Genomic DNA, 23018 nt, shown 5'->3' with positions numbered 1-23018 from the left:
AGATCTTTTAAATGCTTTAAGAGAACCGTAATGTCTTTCTCCCCACCAATAATTTTCTTTTCCAAGATAGATGTTCTCAATTCCTACAACCAATTTTTTAGGGCAGCAGTTCTCAAAATTTTTTCATGTTAGGACCCATTTAAAATTATTGAGGACCTTTTGATCCCCTCTCTTGTTTATGTGAGTTATATCTATCAATTATTATTGTGAAATGAAAACATTTTAATATTATTATAGAAATAGTTTCGACCCTATACACCCTCTGAAAGTCTTGGGGATACCCTGGGGTCCCTGGCCACAGTTTGAGAACTTCTGCTCCAAGGCACAATCTATACGTCTTTCACCATCACAAATAAGCTTATCAAGTTTATCAATCTCTCTCCTATTACTGGTGCTAGGAACTGAACACTATTCTCTAGAATGACCTGATCAGGGCACTGTATAGCAGAACTATCATCTCCCTAATTCTAGATACTGACTTTCATAATGCAGCCTAGGATCAAATTTATTTTTGGCTGACAGTGGCCAATTGGTTCATATTAAGTTTTACTTTATTAAAACCCCAGATTTTTTCAGTAAAAAAAAATTGCTGTCTAGCTATACCTTCCACATCTTGCAAATGTCAGTTAGTAGACAAGTTTAGAGCTTGGTCAGACATTTAGACCCAAGGTCATCCGCTACATTTCAATCCATCACTGGTAGTCTTGTCTTTTGTTTTTGCAACTAAACTTGGAGAATTTTGGAGGAAAGAGTGAGGTAGGCAACTTTGTGTAACTCAAGTCCAGTTAAATCCAATTCATGCGCAAGCCAAGACATCACCCTGGATGTCACTGGCCTTAAAAAATGAAAGAAAACAAGAAGAAGAAGAAAACAAGAAAGAAAACAAGAAGAAGAAGAAAGAAAAAAAGAAGAAAACAAGAAAAGTAAATTACAGGAGGTAATTTAAGAAAAGAAAAAGTACCTACTTTCATAGCCAGGTACTATGTTTCATACTGAAAATGCAAAGAAAGTAAAAAAAAATAATAATAGTTTCTGCTCTCAAGGAGCTCACAGTCTAAGTAAGGGAGACAATATGCAAACAACTATATACAAACAAAATATATACAACATAAAATGGAGGCAATCATCAGAGAGAAAGCACTACAATTCGAAGGAAACCTTGATGATTATGTCTCAGGCCGATTCTGCTATTACTCGGTAAGATCTTCTTTTGCTTTACTCTTCATTGGAAGCTTGAAAGATTGATTGTTTGCACTTTCAGTCCACTTTCCCCTGGTCAGAATTGATGGACAAAGTCTTGACAAATTGACAAACTTCAAGAATGACACACATTTAAAAGCCCTTTTATAGGTACCATAATCAACCCTCATTTCTCAGATAGGTACTTTTGGGACATTGAATCATTCCTGCCAAAAGTGGGTTCCAGTCTATTCCTCTATAATTAAGCTCTTGCAGGAACCAACTATATTAATCATCTCTTCAGTACTTGGAGAATATTAATCACCTCTTCAGTACTTGGAGAATGAAATGGATTTACTATTATTAAACTGGATTTGGTTAGGATCCCTGCCCTATTGCAGGAATCTTTATATTGATTGAAGAAGGAAGGATTTGATTTAGGTGTTCTCACCCGAACTCCTGAAGGCAAATCTCTCAAAGTAGCCTATTACACAGTAGATCTTGACCTAGGTTTTCTAGCATGGCCTTCAGGCAATGGTCATTGAAACTTCTCCAATGGAACTTTGGTTTTCTAGCTGTCTCACCTTGGAGCAGTCTTCCTTTTAAAGACTAATTCTGAACACTTTAATGTCCTAATTAAATAGGAAATGTTGATATTATTAACAGAGGATATTATACTAACCAGATTTACAGTCCTCAGCCCTCATAGTTATTTCTATTGCTGATGACTTAACCAAACCTACCATTAATCTTAAGAATGATCCTGAGAGATTGGCTAAGATGACAGGAAAAAATAATGATGATTGTTGGAGGGGATGTGAGAAAACTGGGACATTGATGCATTGTTGGTGGAGCTGTGAACGAATCCAACCATTTTGGAGAGTAGTTTGAATTCTAAAAAGGGTAAACTGTGATACCCCTTTGATCCAGAGTGTTACTACTGATTATATCCCAAAAGATCATAAAGAAGGGAAAGGGACCTTTGTAAATAATGTTTGTGGCATCCCTCTTTGTAGTGGCTAGAAATTGAAATTGGATGTCCATCAGTTGAAATTTAATAAATTGTGGTATATGAATATTATGGAATATTATTGTTCTGTAAGAAATGACCAACAGGATAATTTCAGAAAGGCTGGAGAACTTACACCAACTGATGCTGAGTGAAATAAGCAGGCCAAGAGATCATTATATACTTCAACAACAATACTATGTGATGATCAGTTCTGATGGACCAGGCCATCCTCAGCAACGAGATCAACCAAATCATTTCCAATGGAGCAGTAATGAATTGAACCAGCTACGCCCAGAGAAAGAACTCTGGGAGATGACTAAAAACCATTACATTGAATTCCCTAATCCTCTATTTATGCCCACCTATTTTGATTTCCTTCACAAGCTTAATTGTACAATATTTTCAGAGTCTGGTTCTTTTTGTACAGCAAAATAACAGTTTGGTCATGTATACTTATTGTGTATCTAAGTTATATTTTAATATATTTAACATCTACTGGTCATCCTGCCATCTGGGGGAGGGGTGGGGCTAAGAGGTGAAAAATTGGAACAAGAGGTTTGGCAATTGTTAATGCTGTAAAGTTACCCATGCATATATCCTGTAAATAAAAGGCTATTAAAAAAAAAAAAAAAAGAATGATCCTGAGAAAGAGCCAGATCTTGTTCTGTTGGGTCCCATGAACTTCCAGTATATCTATACCCCATATGAGCCACTAGAAAGTAAACTCAAATTTTTTTTCGGTTCTATTGCTGAATGGTTTGTCCTTATTTAACACTTATTTAACATTTTTTATTCTGACTCTGCTAAATCTTCTATTGTATATACTGATTTTCATTATACTTACATTTTGAATCCCTGGATCCCTTTAAGATTAAACTCAACCACCACCTTCTCCAGAAGGTCATTTCTGGTCCTCCTAGTTGCTAATTGCCTCTAAATTTACCTTCCATCTATTTTATATTTATCATATATGTACTGACATATATATACATACACACACACACATATATATATATATATATATATATATATATATATATATATATATATTCTAGATTATAATGTATCCTGCTTGGGAGCAGAAGCTGTTTTACTTTTTCTTTGTTTCTTGGATATTAGGATGGGGGGGGGGGGAGATGGAGGCATAGGTGGAATTGGTACAGTTTTCACACTGATTATTAACAGCAACAGCAGCAGTAGCAGCAGCTAGCAATTATACGGGGCTCTAAGGTTGGTTATCTCATTTAATACTCAGGACAATTTTGTGAGACAGGTATTGTTATTAGGCCATTTTACTGATGGGGAAACTTAGTCTGAGAGCTAATAATCTTGATTGATTGGTTAGTGCATGAATATGTTCAGCTGTGGAAATAAAAAGGTTATTTTATTTCAGGAACCCAGAATTAAAATGAACCTCATGCAGCTGTGCTTCTAGGTAGTTTACAATTGCCTAGTGAAACTAGTTCTTGTTAAGTGTGCAATATAAAGTTGTGCAAATGACTCAGATAAGACTATGGTCTCTTCCTACCATCTCAATCCCCATCTCTGGTTTACAAGTTCATATTTTCTCTCCTATTAATAATAATTGTTATTGTTGAGTCTGGACTCTGTGACCCCATTTGGTATTTTCTTGGCAAAGATCCTGGAATGGTTTGCCATTTCCTTCTCCCACTCATTTTACAGATGAGGAAACTGAGGCAAAAGTGAGTTAAGTGGCTTACCCAAGGTCACACAGCTAGTATTGATCTGAGGCCAGATTTTAAATATCATTTAATATTTATTACATACCAACTATTATTAAAATAAAAATTAAAATACTTCAAACATTCCTGAGGTAATTCCTAGCCTACTGCTCTACTTTCTTTGCCACTCTATCTGCAGCACTACTTTCATCACCAATGGTATACCTTCTTATAATTCTGCTTACCCAACAATTTCTTCCCTTTTTAATACCTCACCTCTAACCCTCATCAAGTTAGAAGTCAGAGTACCTGCTTATGTCACAATTAAAATCTTGCAAAGCTGGTCCTGGTGGAGGAATAGATTTATAATGTGGTGTCAAAAAGGCATTTGTAGAGATATTAACTGGGAAGTTGGGGACCTTCATTGGTTGTGATTTTTGCCAGTAGCAGTGATCTATGGAAGTATATTCTCCAAATGCTACATTTACTGGAATAGTGAGCAACATCAAAAAGACTTAGAATATTAATAGTAGCCTCTCTATTAGTGCTCTTTCATAGTTATCCCTTCTTCTAAAAAGGATATTAAATAGAGCTCAGAAAAAGAAAGAATCAGACATCCTACCCCCCTACCTATCCTCATTGAATATTGTGCTAAAAATGTTCCTTGGAAAAGAATTTGTTAAGACATGTATTCTAATTTATAAATGGGCCTGTGATGATTGATGTATAGTTTCTTGACCATACCATTCTTTATGTTGACATTACTATCTTTTATAGAAGAATAGATTGGACTGTGATCCCTAGTATTTGTGAACTGAATGAGATAGGATCATTTTGTTACCTCATCCTAGAATCTAAAAATGGGAAGAGAACTTCTTATTTAAAGTCTTCCCAGTCTCTACTCATAATATACCTTTTAAATCTATTGTATCTCTGAAGAAGAGTGGATTCCAATTTCTAAAGCCTTGACAGAAGGCGGATATATGTAATATTGGATATTTCATCATGGCACCTGAGAGGTGGTTACTTGGTTTATAGTAAATGGTCCTCAAATAAAACCAGATATTTAGCATTGAACTGAGTATTAATGAACTCTCTGGCCTTTGCAGCTACCTCAGTTGCAGTGATAATTTACAAAAATTATTTCAGGTCAATGATTGCTGTATTGAAGAAATGTGTATTAATACTCAGGACAACCTATATATAATAAATACAGCCAAAGAAAATCATTCCATCTCCAGGTTAGCAGAATAATGCCATTTTAAATTTCTAGATGCTCTTTAATTGGACCAATATGATCTGAAACTGTTTTGCTAATCCTACTATTTAGCGGATATCCAGATTAAGGAATCTGAAACTCAAATTTCTGTTTTGCAGAATATGCATGATTTGAAATGGTATGCCTTTTAGTAAATGCATCCTTTTCAGACCACGATGCAATGAAAATTACATTCAATAAAAAGCCAGGGGAAAATAGACCAAAAATAATTGGAAACTAAGTAATCTCATATTAAAGAATGATTGGGTGAAACAGCAAATCATAGACATAATTAATAACTTCACCCAAGAAAATGACAATAATGAGACGTCATATCAAAATGTGTGGGATGCAGTCAAAGCAGTAATAAGGGGAAATTTCATATCTCTAGAGGCTTACTTGCATAAAATAGAGAAAGAAAAGATCAATGAACTGGGTTTACAACTAAAAATGCTAGAAAAGGAACAAATTAACCCCCCCCCCCAGTCAAACACTAAACTTGAAATTCTAAAAATGAAATGGTATGCCTTTATTCATGCCCATAGAATAGTTTCTTTTAAAATTATTTATTTTATTCTGAACCTAAGAAATAAAATAAGCATTTCCATAACATAGTAGAATAGGGTAAAGATCCTATTGCAAATCGGGTATGTACAACTTGATATTCCCTTTAAATATATAATATTATCATGTAACTTCCCCCCTTTTTTCTTCCTTCCCTGTGCCCCTATCCTAGAATTGGCTACCATTAGACACAAATATACATACTAATATGTAAAATGATTCTATACATTCTTTTATTTATCAATTCTTTCTCCGGATACAGATAGCATCTCCTGCATATATCCTTTGTAGTTAATTTGAGTATTTATAATAGTCAAAATGACTTAGTCACTTGTACCTCAGCTGACACAATCTGCATCATATTCAAAGGAGTGCCCCAACTCTACCCTGTCACTTAATGTACTACTATATTAACTGGAATAGTCCTCATCAACTTTCTATCGCATTCTTTGTGTAAAAGTGAAACACAGAGAATTCCATTTTTATAGTGAACTAGAATAATGTATTTTGATAATTGAATATTTGCATATTGAAGAGCAAGAGGAACAGCTGAAGAAAGAAATCTTAACAATTAATGACGATTATACTTGGAATTAGTTTGTACTTGCTGCAATAATGGAGGGAATGTGAAAACATAGTAAGGGCTCTCCTAATTTCTGTATACCAAAGCTTCCTCTATCCCTTTCTCTTTTTAGGAAAATATTAAGAAATATTATTATCTTGGTCTGACCTCCTTTTGAACTAATCTGAGTGAAATAAACTTTTTCAGTACATCATCACCTTTTCAAGGAGTCTGTGTTCTAGCTTGAAATATTCTTGTAACAATTATGTGAAAAGGCCTAACCAAACTCCTAACGGGAAACTAAGTCAAAGTTCATGGAGGAATTCTGATTCACCTGAAGATAGAAGCAGAGTGGTGACTGGCAAGGTCAGGAGTCCCTTTAGTTAATCTAATTAAGTGAAGTTCCCCTTTCTCTACCCTTTACCAGATTGACTAGATTTAGGAAAACAATTCTCTAGGGTTTACTAAAGTTGTTACTAGTGCTCTGTTCAGTGAATCAAAAATTCTAACCTAAACTTTGTGACCTTGTTGAATTTTGACTGTGGAATTTTGTCCTTGTCTCTTGAACCTTACAATTTCTAAGTAGAAAATCATTTGGATTTCAGAAAATCCCTACAAGTTGGAAAATCACCATTCTTTGATTACCTCTTTAAGAAAAGATGCTTGGATTTTGATAATTTAAAAAATTATTTCTGACACTTGTGTCAAGCAATGTACTGAGTTTTTTTCCCCATGCTGGGAGATAGAGGTCAATGAGAATGACAAAGCCTTGGGAAGTATGGAGGGCAACTAGGATGGCTGCTGCTTCTGAAATACATGTGTCCTTTGCTTCGCATTTTATTTAAGCCTCTGGGTGAAGAAAGGCCTGAGGCTCTCTTCATACTGGCTAAGTCATGGCTTCTGTTCTTTGTCTCTTTGTTCTTTTCTGCTTTTGGATGAATGGGTATTGGAGTAGATTGCAACTTTTTGACCTTCAAAAGGTCCAGAGAGCTAGTTGCCAGAAGTTAGAAGTTGTAGTTCTCTGTGAAAAGTCAGCCTAGATGAACAGCAGAAGGATTCATCCATCTTAACCAATGCTGTACATTAAAGATCCTTTGGAGAAAGGATATTGTAGTCGTGTAGTTTTAGAATTATGAATTGCCTAGGTCTTGTATATTCACTACCATATGGTCTAGCTGCTAATGTACTTTAAGGTCAAGCCCACTCTTCTCTCTCTGTGGACTCTGGGTATATTTAAAAGGAAGTGTGCTCCTGGTGTTGGAGGACATTTTTAATTACTGCTGTTCTTATTATACTGAGTAAATACCTTTCCTAAAGAACAGAGTCCACTGGCTGATTGTTAACAGAAAACATACTGGAGGGGGCTTCTAAGCTAATATTTAGGAGGATAGCCATCTATAGCATAACCCCTAAAACCTTAAAAATAGAAGCAGCTATCTCTATGGGAACCAAACCTGCCAGAACCTAACCCACCAGTTAGGTGAATGAGCCCCAAGGTGACCATTATATTAAAATTACTATTAGGAATAGAGGCCTATATAGAAGCTGGAACTCACTAGAAAGGAAAGAAGAATTATAATAACTATTGTTTATAGTCTATTAGGATTTTTTGTTTTGTTTTGATTTTGTTTTTTATTACTATTATCTATCCAGTAAAATAAATTTGTCTTATACCTGATAGACACAGGAGGTAGGGACTTTTTTTAATCCCTATTTGTTGAGAACTAGAAATTTGCTATTTTTTACAATCCCTAAGAGATCCCAGAAAAGTTAGCCAAAGGGGTACATTTGAAGATGTAGTTTCGAGATATATTCTGGCCTTGGTACACCTAAAATTACATGGTCCAATATAGTATTATTAAGTGTATTTGAGAATATGCAAATTCATGCAAACATTTTCCTTTTTAAATAGTTTATTTTAGGGTAGGGGCTTCTTCCTTCTCCTCTTCCTCCTCCTCCTCCTCCTCTCTTTCTCCTTTTTCTTCTTCTAAAATAACAAACACAACAAATTGAGGGGAGACAGTCATTAGAGTTAATAACAAGTAAGCCGACACAGACAATGTGACTTTATTTTTTCAAATACATTTCCTAGGACTGGTTTAATGAAGTGTTAGTAATTAGGACTCCTTGGAGATTTTAATGGACGGATTAAATTGACTTGTAATTGGTGTATAAATCATTTGCCAGAAGGTAGACTAGGAGGATATCTAGGAAGATAGACTAGGTAGGACTAGGTGAGGCGGGCTTGCATGGTGCCTACTCAGGCAGAATACTGGATTCACTGAAAGGTTCCAAGGGCTCCTACCTGCTCAGCCAATTTTTGTTTTGTAGATGGGATTTGAAGGGGATGGGAAGATGGGTTTTTTCTCTCATTCAGGTTAGAAAAGAAGCAGTAAAACAAAAAGCTTTGGCTCCCTCCATATCCAATATGGGCCAGTTTGCCCTTTTTAGGTAGCCTGGTGCTCCTTTGCCCTGTCTAGGAGCAAATCATGTTGGCCCCAGTCAGGATGAACACCCAATGGGCTTCAGAGTTATTACAGCTTAAAACTTCAAAACTCAGGGGAACCACCAGCCTCAGGCTCCCCAACAACAGGAATTACAAGCCTGTGCTCCCATGCCCAGCTGTCTCCTCTAATGTTAAAGAACCTTACTTGATTCAATCATCCTTGCAACTGTTGTCCTACATCTCTCCTCCTGTTCTTAGGTTAAAAACCCTTTAAATTCTTTTTCTAGACCCTCTGCTACCTGACTTCCTGATTCATTATTTAATTGAAATTACTCTCTCTAAACTTATTAATTTTTTACAAATGTAAGTGCCCTTTTTAATTCATAAATTTAAATGCAAAACATGATCACAGTAATTAAAAAACAACAACCAATAGTTTTGCTCTTTAGCATATTTCAGAATGGCAATGTCTTGTTTTTTGTGGGATTGTGGTTGCCCCCTTTTCCTCTGGCTATGTCATTTTTCATTTTGAATCAATTTTCCACCGAGTGTTTGTTGCAGGGAAAAGCTTCATTCATCAAGATATTTGCAGTAGTTATAAGATTTGAAGTGTCTTATTAATTCATTTCTTTCTGGACTGTTAGAACGCTTTAAAAAAAAACCATCTTAAAGTCAATACTTAAAAACAAAACTACCTTTTAAGTGAAACAATACCTCAAATCCCCTTGGGTAATTTGATTTCTTTCATAAATTATTTCTGTCCCTAACAATATTAGAATTTTTGTGTCTTTTAAAGTGAAGCTAAAGAAATTTAAAAGTATCCATAGTTTTACTCTTTTTAATAGATATGCTCAAAGTTTCAAGTGTAATCATAGTATATACTTAATATTGTAAAAAGGCAGGCTACAAAGGCAGGTTCAGCTATGTCACCCTTTCCTTTCCCTCATTTTACACACACACACTGAACTCCAGCAGATCTCGATCACCTTCAGGATCAAATACAAAATCTATTTGATGTTCAAAGTCTTTCATAACTCAGCATCCTTCCCTCCCCCTTACTTTCTAGACTTTTCACATCTTACCCTCTGCCACGTAGTCTGTCATTTAATGACACTGGCCTTCTTGCTGTTGCATGACCGACCAAGATACTCAATCTCTCTCAGCTCTAAGCATTTTCTCTGGCTCTCCCCCAATCCTTTCTCCTTTCTTTCTTTCTTTCTTTCTTTCTTTCTTTTCTTTTTTTTTTTCTGAGGCAATTGAGGTTAAGTGACTTGTCCAGGGTCATACAGCTAGAAGTGTCTTTCTCCTTATCTTTTGTCTCCTGACTTCCCTGACTTCCTTCAACTCCCAACTAAAATCCCATCTTCTACAGGAAGACTTTCTCAACCCCTCTTAATTCCAGTGCCTTTTTCCTTTTAATTATTTTCTATTTATCTTATGTATACCAATATAATTACCAAAATTTATTTTATGGAACTAGAAAAAAATAATAACAACATTCATCCGGAAGAACAAAAAGTCAAGAATTTTTTTTAAAAAATTGAAGATGGCTTAGCAATACAGAACTCAAACTATATTATAAAGCAGTAATCATCAAAAATAATCTGGTATTGGTTAAGAAATAAAGCTGTGAATCAGTAAAATGGAATAAATTCACAAACACAGTAGTATTGGGGCACATAGGTGGTACAGTGGATAGAGCATATGGTTTGGAGTCAGGAAGATCTGACTTTATGACCCTGAGAAAGACATTTAATCCTTTTTGCCTGTAAATTATTCTGGTATCTTTGCCAAGAAAACCACAAGTATGGACACAAAGAGTCAGACATGATTGAAAACAACTGAACTACAGTAATAAAATATAGTGTTTGATAAGGCCAAAGAAAGATCCAAGCTTTAGGGATAAGAACTCAAAATTTAAGAAAACTTGCTGGGAAAACTGGAAAGCAGTTTAGCAGAAACTAAAAATAAACAAATATCTCATATTGTATGCCAAGATAAGGTTAAAATGGATAAATGACTTAGATATAAAGAGTCATAGCATAAGAAAATTAGAGGAACTTAGGAAAATGTACTTATTAAATCTATTAGATAGGGGATTATTTTGATCAAATAAGTGATACAAAGGATCCTGGAAAATAAAAGGGATAATTTTGATTACATGAAATTAAAAAAACAGTTTAAATAAACAAAATTAATGCAACCAAATGTAGACAAAAACAGGAAACAGGAGGAAATTTTTATAGCAAGTTTCTCTGATAAAGACCTCAAATATGTAAGGAACCAAGCTAAATTTATTTATTTATTTATTATTAAAGCTTTTTATTATCAAAACATATGCATGGATAATTTTTTGACATTGACTCTTGCAAAATCTTGTGTTCCAAATTTCCCCTTTCCCCCTTAGAAGGCAAATAACCTAATATATGTTAAATATGTTTAAAATATTGTTAAATCTAACATATATATACATATTTGCATAATTATCTTGTTGCACAAGAAAAATCAGATCAAAAACTAAGAAAAAAAACAAAATGCAAGCAAACAACAACAAAAAGAATGAAAATGCTATGTTGTGATCCACACTCGGTTCCCATTCTGGGTGCAGCTAGATGGTTCTCTTCATCCCAAGATCATTGGAACTGGCCTCAATCATCTCATTATTGAAAAGAGACACATCCATCAGAATTGATCATGGAATAATCTTCTTGTTGGCATGTACAGTAATCTCCTGGTTCTGCTAATTTCACTTAACATCAGTTCATGTAAGTCTTTCTAGGTCTCTCTGAAATCATCCTGCTGGTCATTTCTTATAGAAATTTCATAGCATTCATATGCCATAATTTATTCAGCCATTCCCCAACTGATAGGCATCCACTCAGTTTCCAGGTTCTTGCCACTGCAAAAAGGGCTGCCACAAACATTTTTGCATATATGGGTCCCTTTCCTTCCTTTATGATCTCTTTAGGATATAAGCCTAGTAGAAACACTGCTGGATCAAAGGGTATGCATGGTTTGATACTCTTTAAGCATAATTCCAAATTTGAGCTAAAACATTTTCCAATTGATAAATGGTCAAAATTTAAGAACAATTTTCAGAAAAAACAAACCAATGGTTATCTTCTCTAAAATATTATTGATTAGAAAAATGCAAATTAAACTACTCTGACGCACTACCTTATATCTACAAGATTGGCTAACATGATGGAAAAGGAGAATGACAAATGTTGGAGGGGATGTGGGAAAATAAGGATACTAAAGTGCTACTGGTGGATCATAAATTAGTATAACCATTCTGGAGAACAATTTAGAACTATGTCCAAACAGCTTAAAACTGTGCATATCATTTTATCCTGCTATCCACTACTATATATGTGTCTCAAAGAGATCTCAAAAAGGGAAAAGGACATGTAAAAATAAAAAATATATATGGCAGTTCTTTTTTGTGGTGGCAAGGAATTGGAAATTGAGGAGATGTTCATCAACTGAGGAAGACTAAAACAAGTTGTGGTATATGATTGGTATATGATTGTGATAGACCACTACTGTGCTATAAAAATGATGAGCAAGATACCTTCAGAAAAAAAAGTCCTGGAAAGTCTTATTTGTGAAGTGAAGAACCAGGAGAATGTTGTACCCAGTAACAGCAATATTGTAATTATGATCAACTTAACTCCTCTGATCAAGACAATGATCCAAGATAATTGCAAAGGATCCATGAAAAATGTTAGCCATCTCCAGAGAGAGAGAACTGATCAACTCTGAATACAGATAGAAGCATATTTTATCACTTAATTTTTCCTATGCGTGTGTGTGAGATTTCTTTTGCAACATGATTAATATGAAAATATGCCTTACATGAGGTCACATGTATAATCATTATCATATTGCTTACCTTCTTTAGGGGTGGGAGAGGAAGAAAATTTGAAACTCAACATTTTAAAAAACAAAATTTAAAAAATGGTTTAAAAAACCATCTAGCTTAATTAAAAAAATGTGAAATATTTTTTACATATAATTGGGAAATATTTAATAAAACAAAATTATACTTTAAAAATCTTTATGTTTCTAATGTCTTTCTTGTTACATCACATTGTAGGATTCTCTTTTCCATTTAATTCTGCTATCCTTTTCTGCTTTATTAGTGAGTTTATCCCACTCACATTTATAGCTGTGATCATTAATTGTGACTTTTCCTCTATCCTGTTCTCTACTCTTTTCATTCTCTTTGTTTTATTTTACTCCCATTCTGATTTTAAAAAGAAGGTAGCAAGAAGGGTCTACGTGGTAATAATGCTTTATTTGGTATACTCTGCTTCAGCTAAATTACTTCTTTTTTCTTTTTTTCACTTATAACCCAATCACAAGTTTGTATCCTTTCTTTCTTTTTTGAAAACAACAACAACAAAACCCAAAACCATTTTCATGAATCCAACTTTTAAAATTAGAGCTTGTTTTGTGTAGGACTAATTTCCAAGTGAAGCTCATTCTTCTATTCCTTTCTTCTTGTTTGTATAATTTTTCCCACTCTTTCTCTGCTTTCCCCTACTCCTGCAGATGAATATTTTTTCTTCCTTTTCTATACTTCTTTTAAGTTCATCAGAATATAGCAAACTTTCTCCATTATCTTTGTTTAATTGGAAACCATATACAATCTTGATAATAATAGTGTCCTAAGGAAACATATGCCCCATGTTAGAATATAAACAGTTTATCCTTGTTTAGTCATTTATGATGACTCACTCATATTTGTTATTTATATGTTTATATTTCAAAGTTTTTATTTAGCTCTGATCTTTTTATCAGGAATGCTTGGAAGTACTCTATTTCATTAGAGGAACATTTCCCTCCTTAGGGTTATACTCTGTTTTGTTAGTTAAGTCATTTTTTATTGTAAACCTGTATCTTTTATATTCTGAAATACTGTATTTTCTCTTATAGTGATGGGTACTATATATCACATAGCTTCTTGAATTCTCTTTCTAGCCTATTGTAGCATTTTTTCATTTGACTTGGAATCTCTGAATTAGGAGTTATCATTCTGGCGTTTCTTTTAGGAAGGGATTTAAAACAATTTTTATTTTCAATTTGTCCTCTGCTTCCAAGAGACATGGGCAGTTTTCTTCAATAATTTCTTGAAACAATACCTAGGCTGTTTTTTGGGAGAGTAGTGTTGTCATAGCTTTTAGATAGTCCAGTGAAAATAAACTCTACTTAATTTGTTCTCCAGACTTTATTTTTCTGTAAAATACAACACAATTTCTCTCTCTCTCTCTCTCTCTCTCTCTCTCTCTCTCTCTCTCTCTCTCTCTCTCTAGTTTTCTGACTTTGCTTTATAATACTTCTTTGTTTCATGAAGTCAACAACTTCTGTCTGGTTCATAGTAATTTTCATGGAATTTGTTGTTTAGGTTAGGGTACTTTTTGGTACTTCTCATACATACCAAGTTGCTAATTCCTTTTCCAATTCTTTCTTTCATAGTTCAAATTTTTTTTTTTTTGGCAGGAATAGCTTCTTTTGGGATTCTGCAAGCTTTTAATATTCCAAATGTGGTCTGATACAGGGAAAAATATGGCCATTGCTCTCCTGGTATAAATTCTGCAAATTGATGATCTGGGTTTGCATCTGAGCAACCTATCTATGAGCTTGCCTCTGGTTGGAGTTCTAGTAAAATACTGCCGGACTTAACCAATATCAGCCAGCTAGACAGTGATTCAGTGGAACAAAACTTTAGGCTTGGGTTGGATTTTCTGCCTTGATTATTTCACTACTGGCTTCTTACTGGGCTGGAGGCTAGAAGTGAGATCCGACTTTACTCCTGGGTCAAAGCTTTAGAGCTGCTATTTGCTTCTGAACATGTTTCTTGCTCAGTAGGCAGCTTAGGCACTACAATGAAGCCTTACACAGGAAACTAAATAGGGGTACAGGTCCCTCCTCAGTTTTCCCTCTTTTTGTGACCTGGAGCTGAATGAGTACTGAGCCACAGAAATATCTACTGGCACCTGTTCCTGCACTTTACACAACTTTAGGCTCTTTTGTGCTAGATTTGGGTCCTTTTATTGCCTTTCCCTATCGGATAAATCCATGTAGCTCTTCCAACCCAGCCTTTATTTTGAATGTCTTCAATGTCAATTTCTAATAATTAAAAAAAATTAATTTAATTCATTAATTTATTTTTAATTAAAAATAATTTTCTAATGCAAACTTAGGCAAGAAAAATGACTGATTATACCTTGTCTTTATATTTCCCAGTCAGGATTTGGTTTGGTAAGTTTTCTAGATCTTTGTGAGGCGTTGAGGAAGAGCTGTTTTACTTCTTCCTACTCCTCTGCCATCCTGGTTTTCTCCACTTTTGTTGGTAACTTTTCAGAAATAAGTAGTCCTTAGCTTATTCTTGCCAGCTTAGATCCTTCCACAAACTGATGTTTACACAAAAGCTATAATATATAGAGAATGGTAAATAAACTGATTTGTCTAAACAAAACAGCAAACAGAAACTGGTGATTAGAATATGTAAGAAAGTACACAAGAGTGAATAAACTGTTCTACTAGAAGACAGATAAGATCTAGCTTAAACCCAGAGGGAGACTCCCATCTCAATCAGGAGGAAATTTTTTCTTCAAATCTCTAGGGAATCAAACCTAGATAAAATTCAGGGAAATGTTGAAAAGCTGACTGACTTCCCCTACATGTCTACAGATTCTAAAAGCGTTCTCTCTTTTTCCTTCAAGTTCTAGCAACACACAAGTCTCTGTTCTAAGAACCCTCTTCTGCTCTTTCTGCAGATATAAAACTTCCCCTTCTCCAATTAAAAGTCATGTCATAATTGAACAGAGCCAGAAGATCATAGTATACAATAATTGTATAATGATTAATCGTAAATGATTTGATTATTCTTACCAATACAATGATGTAAGATAATTCCATAGGGATTATGATGGAAAATACTATTCACTTCCACTTGAAGCATGGATGGAGTCTGAATGCAAATTGAAGCATACTTTTTAAACTTTTTTTTTTTGCTTGTTTTTTTTTGGTCTGTATTCTCTTTTGCAATATGGCTAATATGGAAATATGTTTTGCTTGACTGCACATATATAATCTATGTCAAGGTGTTTGCCTGCTCAAGGAGAAAGGAGGGAGGAAAGGAATTTGAAAATCAAAAATTATTTTTAAAAATAGTAAAATTTGTTTTTACATGTAATTGATCTTTTAAAAAAGTACTGTGTGGCTCTCTTCAACAATGAGATGATTGAGGCCAGTTACAATGATCTTGTGATGAAGAAAGCCATCTGTACCCAGAGAGAGGACTGTGGGAACTGAGTGTGGATAGCAGTTTCATTCTTTTTGTTGTGGTTTACTTGCATTTTGTTTTCTTTCTCATTTTTTTCCTTTTTTGTTCTGATTTTTCTTGTGCAGAAAGATAATTGTATAAATATGTTTGCATATATTGGATTTAACATATTTTTAACATCTTTAACATATATTGGATTACTTGCTATCTAGGGGAAGAAGGGTGTAAGAGGGGGAAAATTTGGAATACAAGGTTTTGCAAGGGTCAATACTGAAAAATTATTCATGCTTATGTTTTGAAAATAAAAAGCTTTAATAAAAAAAAGGATAGAAAAAAAAGTCATGTCATAAATCCAACATACAAAAATGCCTCAGGCTTGATTGGAAGCTGAATTAAACACACACACACACACACACACACACACACAATCCAAGTAAATACCAATAATGGAAAGTAGCCTTTCAGATAAGTGGGCTGCCTCCTTATTTATCCTAAATCTTTTTTTTCCCCTTTAACTACACCTGCTAATATAATACCCTCTCTTATCCCTTCTTCCAAATAATTCCCCTCAATTTTTTCTTTCCATTGCTTTGCAGAGTTTTAAGTATTTTAATTCCTCCACTGTCCTTCATGAAAGAGTTAATGATTAAAAATCATTCCTTGAGTTTGTCTGAATTCCAAAGAGATCTGGGAAAGGGAAAGGAGGGAGTTCATGAAAGAGTTAATGTGCATTAGAAATCATTCCTTGAATTTTTCTGAATTCCAAAGAAGAGATTTGGGAAAGAGAAAGGAAGGGGTGGTCCATCAAGGGAACAGTCATGGAAAAGACTAATAGTTAAGAGATTTCATCATGTCAACATCTGGACAAATTTGTTTTTACAGAACACTCTAAACAATGATGAAATGTGCAGCCAAAATGCTTTAGGGTACTTGACTGGTAACCCAAAACTAGTGTAGTATGGCCAGGTACTTGCTTGTTTCAGCAGTTACTAAGCCAGTTAAAAGCAAGATTGCACCTGGACACCCACAGGGAAGACCTTAAAATAATATTCCAGATGCAAAAGTAAGGCTAAAATAGTAACAAAAAATACAACTTGTCAATTTAAATCTTTTTTCTTTAAATTGAAAAGGATTCTACTCTAGCCTAAATTAATTATAGCACTGAAGCCTGGAAAACAGACATTACTATCTTTCCACAAGGATGATTGTTCACCCACAAAAAAATGCCTTTCAGTCAGCATGTGCATCTCATAGCAGCATATTTCTGCACTGTTTCCTAAGAGATTTGTGTACTGAAAAAAAAAGAGTATCTCATCGCAGCTAATAATTCACACTTTTTTTTCTCCTTTCCTAAAAGGTCCTTTCCTTCTGAAGATGACCACAATCTGCTGTCAGGACACACCTGTCAGGTTTAGATCACCATCTGACTTGGCAAGAAATGTGTCTATAGCAGAACATAGCCTCAGCATTAGCTATTCCATTATACACATTTCCTAAGGTTTTAAAGCAGGTGATCAGGCTCCAGGAGTCCATCTATGGAAGCAACTGAAAAATTATTTTCCAGGTTTCTTTGTAGATTTCCATCCCTGCCCTCAGATTTTTTAAAAAATCTGGCTTCAGACTCTTACTGGCTGTGTCACCCTGGGCAAGTCCCTTAACTCTATTTACTCACTTTCCTCATCTGTAAAATGAGCTGGAGAAGGAAATGGCAAATCACTCCAGGATCTTTGCCAAGAAAACCCCAAATGGGACCATGAAAAGCTGGACATGACTGAAACACTACTGAACAACATTCCCATTCTTCTTCCCATCCCCCCAACCATCCTTTTACTTATAGTTCATCCCCAATTCCTTTGTCTTATTGCAAAAACTATGCAACCCAGAAGATAATAAAAGCTTGGATTTAGTGTTGGAAACAACTTCAGAGCCCACTCCCTCATTTTACAGATGCAGAAATGGAGGCTCAGAGCTATTTAAGCAACTTGCCTCAGGTTACAGAGGTAGGAAGTAGGAAAGCCAGGATTCAATTGATTTCTTTCCTTTAATTATTAGGATGGTGTAGCCACTGCTATAAGAATCAAACATTTAAACAGTTGTAATAACTTCCCAAATTATCCCCTTGAAATCTAAAACATCCCAGTTAAAGGGCTATCCTATACTATTTTCAAAGCCTTTCAAATTTTTATTCTGGTGTATTGCAATTCATTTACACAGTCCATTTCCTTTCTGTCACTGAAAAAAAGATCATTTTTCCCTTGTTCGTCTCTAATGAAGATGGGGGGAAAAAGGCTGACCTGGTCCTCTCTTAATATACTTTTCTATTTGAAATTCCAAAGCATAAATGAATATACTATGCTTCTCTAAGACTTGTATTATTTTTTCTCAGTGTAAATAAAAATCTTGATTGCCCAAAGGTTCAAAAATTGACTTTTTTTTTTTTATGGAGCCAAGCATATAGAAAAACTGCCCAGCAGTTTTTCTGCAAATTTTAAACTTTCACTTTCAAAATGTCCTTTTCCTGGAGTTTACTGTATCAACTAAATAAACACTTTCACTTCTTGATCTCTGGTGCCACATTGGTTTCCACCTGCAGTGCTCTTTTGCAATGCTGCCCATTTTGGCTTTCATGTTGGGAATCCACAATACTAATTAGGCCAGTTAAGGGTCTACAAAGGCAAAAATCTGTTGAAGTGTAGTTTCATTCATTTCTTTCAGAACAGCATGCAAGGAAGAGCCTGTCAGCTTTTGGACTGGGGACAGACTCTCAAAACCTTGGCAGGAGAAATAGCTTGGGATGCCAACCTTTCTGGCCGAAGATTTTGGTCACAAAGAGTCCCAATTCAACTTATTCCCTTGAGACAAACTTCAAAGTTAGAAAGAATCGAGGAATTATGTAATGAAAATACTCCAAGGAATAACACGATCAGTTTATGAGCTGACCAAAACACATTTCTCTCTTTTTTTATATATAGTATTTTATTTTTCATCAATTACATGTAAAAACAATTCTCAACATTAATTTTTTTAAATTGAGTTCCAAATTCTTTCTCTTCCTAGCCTTTTCATTAAGAAGACAGCTAATTTGATAGAGGTAAAAATTTATGCATAGTAATGTAAAAATATTTCCATATTAGTCATATGATAAAACAGACCAAAATAATAATAAAAAAAAACCCCTAAACGTTAAAAAAAAAAGCATGCTGTAATCTGTATTCAGAATCCATCAGTTCTTTCTCTGGGAATGGATAGAATTTTTCATAAGCCCTTCAGAGTTGCCTTGGGATCATTGTACTGCTGAGAATAACTCAGTCATTCACATTTGATCACCTTACAATATTGCTGTTTCTGAATTTACTCATTTCACTTTGCATCAGTACATGTAAGTCTTTCCAGGTTTTTCTGAATACATTTAGGCCATTATTTCTTATATCACAATAGTATCACAATCAAGTAACACAAATTGTTCAGCCATTCTCCAATTGATGGGCATCCCTTTAATTTCCAATTCATTGCCACCAGAAAAGAGCTACTATAAATATTTGGGCATAATTCCAAATTGATCTATATAATGGTTGAATCAGTTCACAACTTCGCCAACAGTACATTAGTGTCTCAATTTTCCCACATCCCTTCTAACATTTCTCATTCTTCTTTTTTGTCTTTTTAGCTAATCTAATAAGGGCAAAGCAGTATCTCAGTATTGTTTTAATTTACATTTCTCCAATCGATAGTGACTTAGGGTATTTTTTATATGGCTACTACTTTATCTGAAAACTTAATATTTTTTTGATCATTTGTCAATTGAGAAATAGTTCTTATTTTTACAAATTTGACTCATTTCTTTATATATTTAAGATGAGACCTTTATCAAAGAAACTTGCTTCAAATTTTTTTTTCACATTTATGATTGCTGTTTCTCTCCATCCTATTTCCCTCTTATTCTATTCTTTCTCCTTACACCCTATCCCTCCTCAAAACTTTTCCTTCTGACTTCTACCTCCCTAACTCCACTGTTCCTTCTATAAGCATTACTCCTTGCTCTTATACATGTTCCCTCCTACTCTCCTATAGGGTAAGATATACCCAGCTGGTGTGTTTGCTTTTCCTTCTTTGGGTTAATTCCAATAAGAGTAAAGCTTCAACACTTACCACCACTGCCTCCATCTTCTTCTCCACTATACTGGCTTTTTCTTGCCTTTTTTCTGTAAGATAATTTACCCCATTCTACCTCTCCCTTTCCCTTTTTCCCAGTGCATTCCTCTTTCTCTGTAATTTTATTTTCTTAATTATCATCCAATCATATTCAATTCACATATGTGCCTTCTGTTTATATATATATATATAATATATATTCCTTTAAATTACTCTCATAAAGTTCTTATGAGTTATAAATATCATCATGAAATTGTTCAACTTTATTAAATCCTTTATGATTTCCTTTTCCTTTTATATTTTTATGTTTCTCTAGAGTATTGCATTAGGAAGTCAAAATTTCTTTTTAACTCTGGTCTTTTCATCAGGGATGCTTGACAAAGTGCTGTTTGATTGAATGTCCATTCCCCTCCTTGAAGTAGTATACTCAGCTTTGCTGTGTTGGTGATTCTGGTTGTAATCCTAATTCTTTTACTCTCCAGAATATCATTTTCCAAATCCTCTTATCCTTTAATGTAGAAGTTGCTAAATCTTATGTTATCCTGACTCTTTATCTCTTCCTAATTTTCCCTCTACCTTTCTTCCTTGATTTTTAAAATCTTTTTTGATATTTTTTTTGGTAAGGCAACTGGGTTAAGTGACTTGTCCCAAGTCACACAGCTAGTAAGTTAAGTGTCTGAGATCAGATTTGAAGTCATGCCCTCCTGACTTCAAGGCTAATGCTCTGTCCTCTATGCCATCTAGCTGCCCCCCTAAAATCCTTTTTGAGCTCTTCCAATTGTCTGAGACCAATTTTTTGGATGTAGAATGAGTTTTTACTTTGCTGTTGTCTTTTGAGATTATGTTTTGTTCTTCCTCATTACCATAGTAACTTTCTGTAGTCAGAATGTTTTTTGTTGTTTGCTGATTTTTTTCCAGCCTATTTCTTGGCTTTTAACTCTTTGCTAAAGTAGGACTCTGTTTCCAGGATGGAGGGGGCAATAGCAGCACCTACCCTACAGGATTGTTGTAAGAATTAAATATATTATTTATAAAGTGCTTGGTATACTGCCTGGCACATAGTATCTGCTATCTAAATATTTATTGCCTCTTCCTTTTTTTTCCCTCCAAAGTTACCTCATGAAAGTTATCTCATATCCATCTGTAAAAATAACAAAAGTGATCTTAATTATGATATATTATTTTATGTCCAACACAAATATATTAACTATAATAATATACTAATATTCTCCATAATCTGCTGCATCATAAATGTTTGTCAATCAAAAATTTTGTTTTCTACTTTCATATGCTGATTTTTCCATTCCTTACCTCTTATTTTGTGGCATTATGAAATTGTATCATTTAAGACCAGTTGTTTCACAATGATACAGAATAATTAGAAAATGAGTCAAGATGGGTATATTATATAATTATCTCCAGACACAGATTAGATTTTCTTGAGGATTACAAAGTCACTTAATGGATTCCATATTCTGGGGGATCAATAATATTCTCAATAGGTATTTCCACCAATGTCTTAGTTGACTAGCCTTTCATGCCTGTCCATCCCATACGTATATCTCATAGGATTTACTTAATATGCTGGAGGTCTTCTAAGTCTCCTAACATTCTGATTGCAGGGATGTCAATGAAGAATATAGTCTATCCATTCATTATCTATTCCTTATTCTCATGATATGACTAGTACCTGTTTTTTTAATTGCACATTTTTAAATTTAATTTTTTGTTATTTTTTTTGTTCCAAACTGTTTCCTTCCCTTCCTCCTCATACTGTACTAGAGACTACCATTTAGTATTTATAAATATATATAAAACAATACTATGCATACTTCTATTCATCAGTTCTTTCTCTGATTTTATTAACATTTTTTTCATGGGTCCTTTGTAGTTGATTTGAGGATTTATAATACTAAGAATATCTTTGTCATTCATGATTATTTTTTGAACAATATTACTGTTACCATATAACTTTCTCTTGGTTCTTCTCATTTCATTTTTCATTATCTCATACAAGTCTTTCCAAATTTTCTGAAATCAACCAATTCATTTTTTACAGCACAGTAGTTGATTTCAGATTATACATTTAAAAATATATTTACCCAACTTTCTAAAATTTCTTGTCTGCTATGTATTTATAATGTATTTGTAATGTATGTATTTGTGATGTCCTGCCCATTTTCACCATATGCATATTCTTCTTCCAGATGATTTTTAATTTTAATTTTTAACACACTTTAGAGTTCCAAGTTTCATAGCCATTTAATAGAGAGAAAATTCATAACAGTAAGATGGAATTTTGTTTCATTTAACATTCATTTAAGTCTTATTTAATTTTTCCCAGATAGTGGATTATTTCAATAATATATTTCTTATTTGGTTCATCTGGGTATTTTATAGTTTTATATTCATCCATTTCATCTAACTTGTCTATTTTATTGGCATATAAATGCAATACTTAGCCATTTCAACTGTACACCGTGCTCTGTTCTTCAATCTCTTACCTCTTTGTCCTATTCATCTCTCTCCAAACCTCAACTTTGAATTATGATTAATGTCCACTTTTTCCACTCCTATTCAGGAGATACTTGAGAAAATCTCACAACCATAATGGCAGGGTACATTATAATTCATGTAATTAATTTCAATTGGGCCTTCACAGCAACAAGGCAGTCTTTAAAAAAACATTTTTTTTTCCACTTACCAAGCAGTCAATTTTTTTTCTCTCCTATTTCCTCTCACTTATTGGGGTAGGGGAAGTAAGGGTGGAGAGAAGGAGATGAAGGAAATAAGAAAGAAGGAAAGAAAGAATATAAAACTCCTTTACCATATAAGCAAGCAAAAGCAAGCAAAACATCCCCACATTGAT

This window comes from Sarcophilus harrisii, chromosome 4 (genome assembly GCF_902635505.1).
Source record: "Sarcophilus harrisii chromosome 4, mSarHar1.11, whole genome shotgun sequence".
Classification (NCBI taxonomy): domain Eukaryota; kingdom Metazoa; phylum Chordata; class Mammalia; order Dasyuromorphia; family Dasyuridae; genus Sarcophilus; species Sarcophilus harrisii.
The sequence above is the reverse complement of the archived record's forward strand: the minus strand, read 5'-3'. Positions refer to the sequence as shown.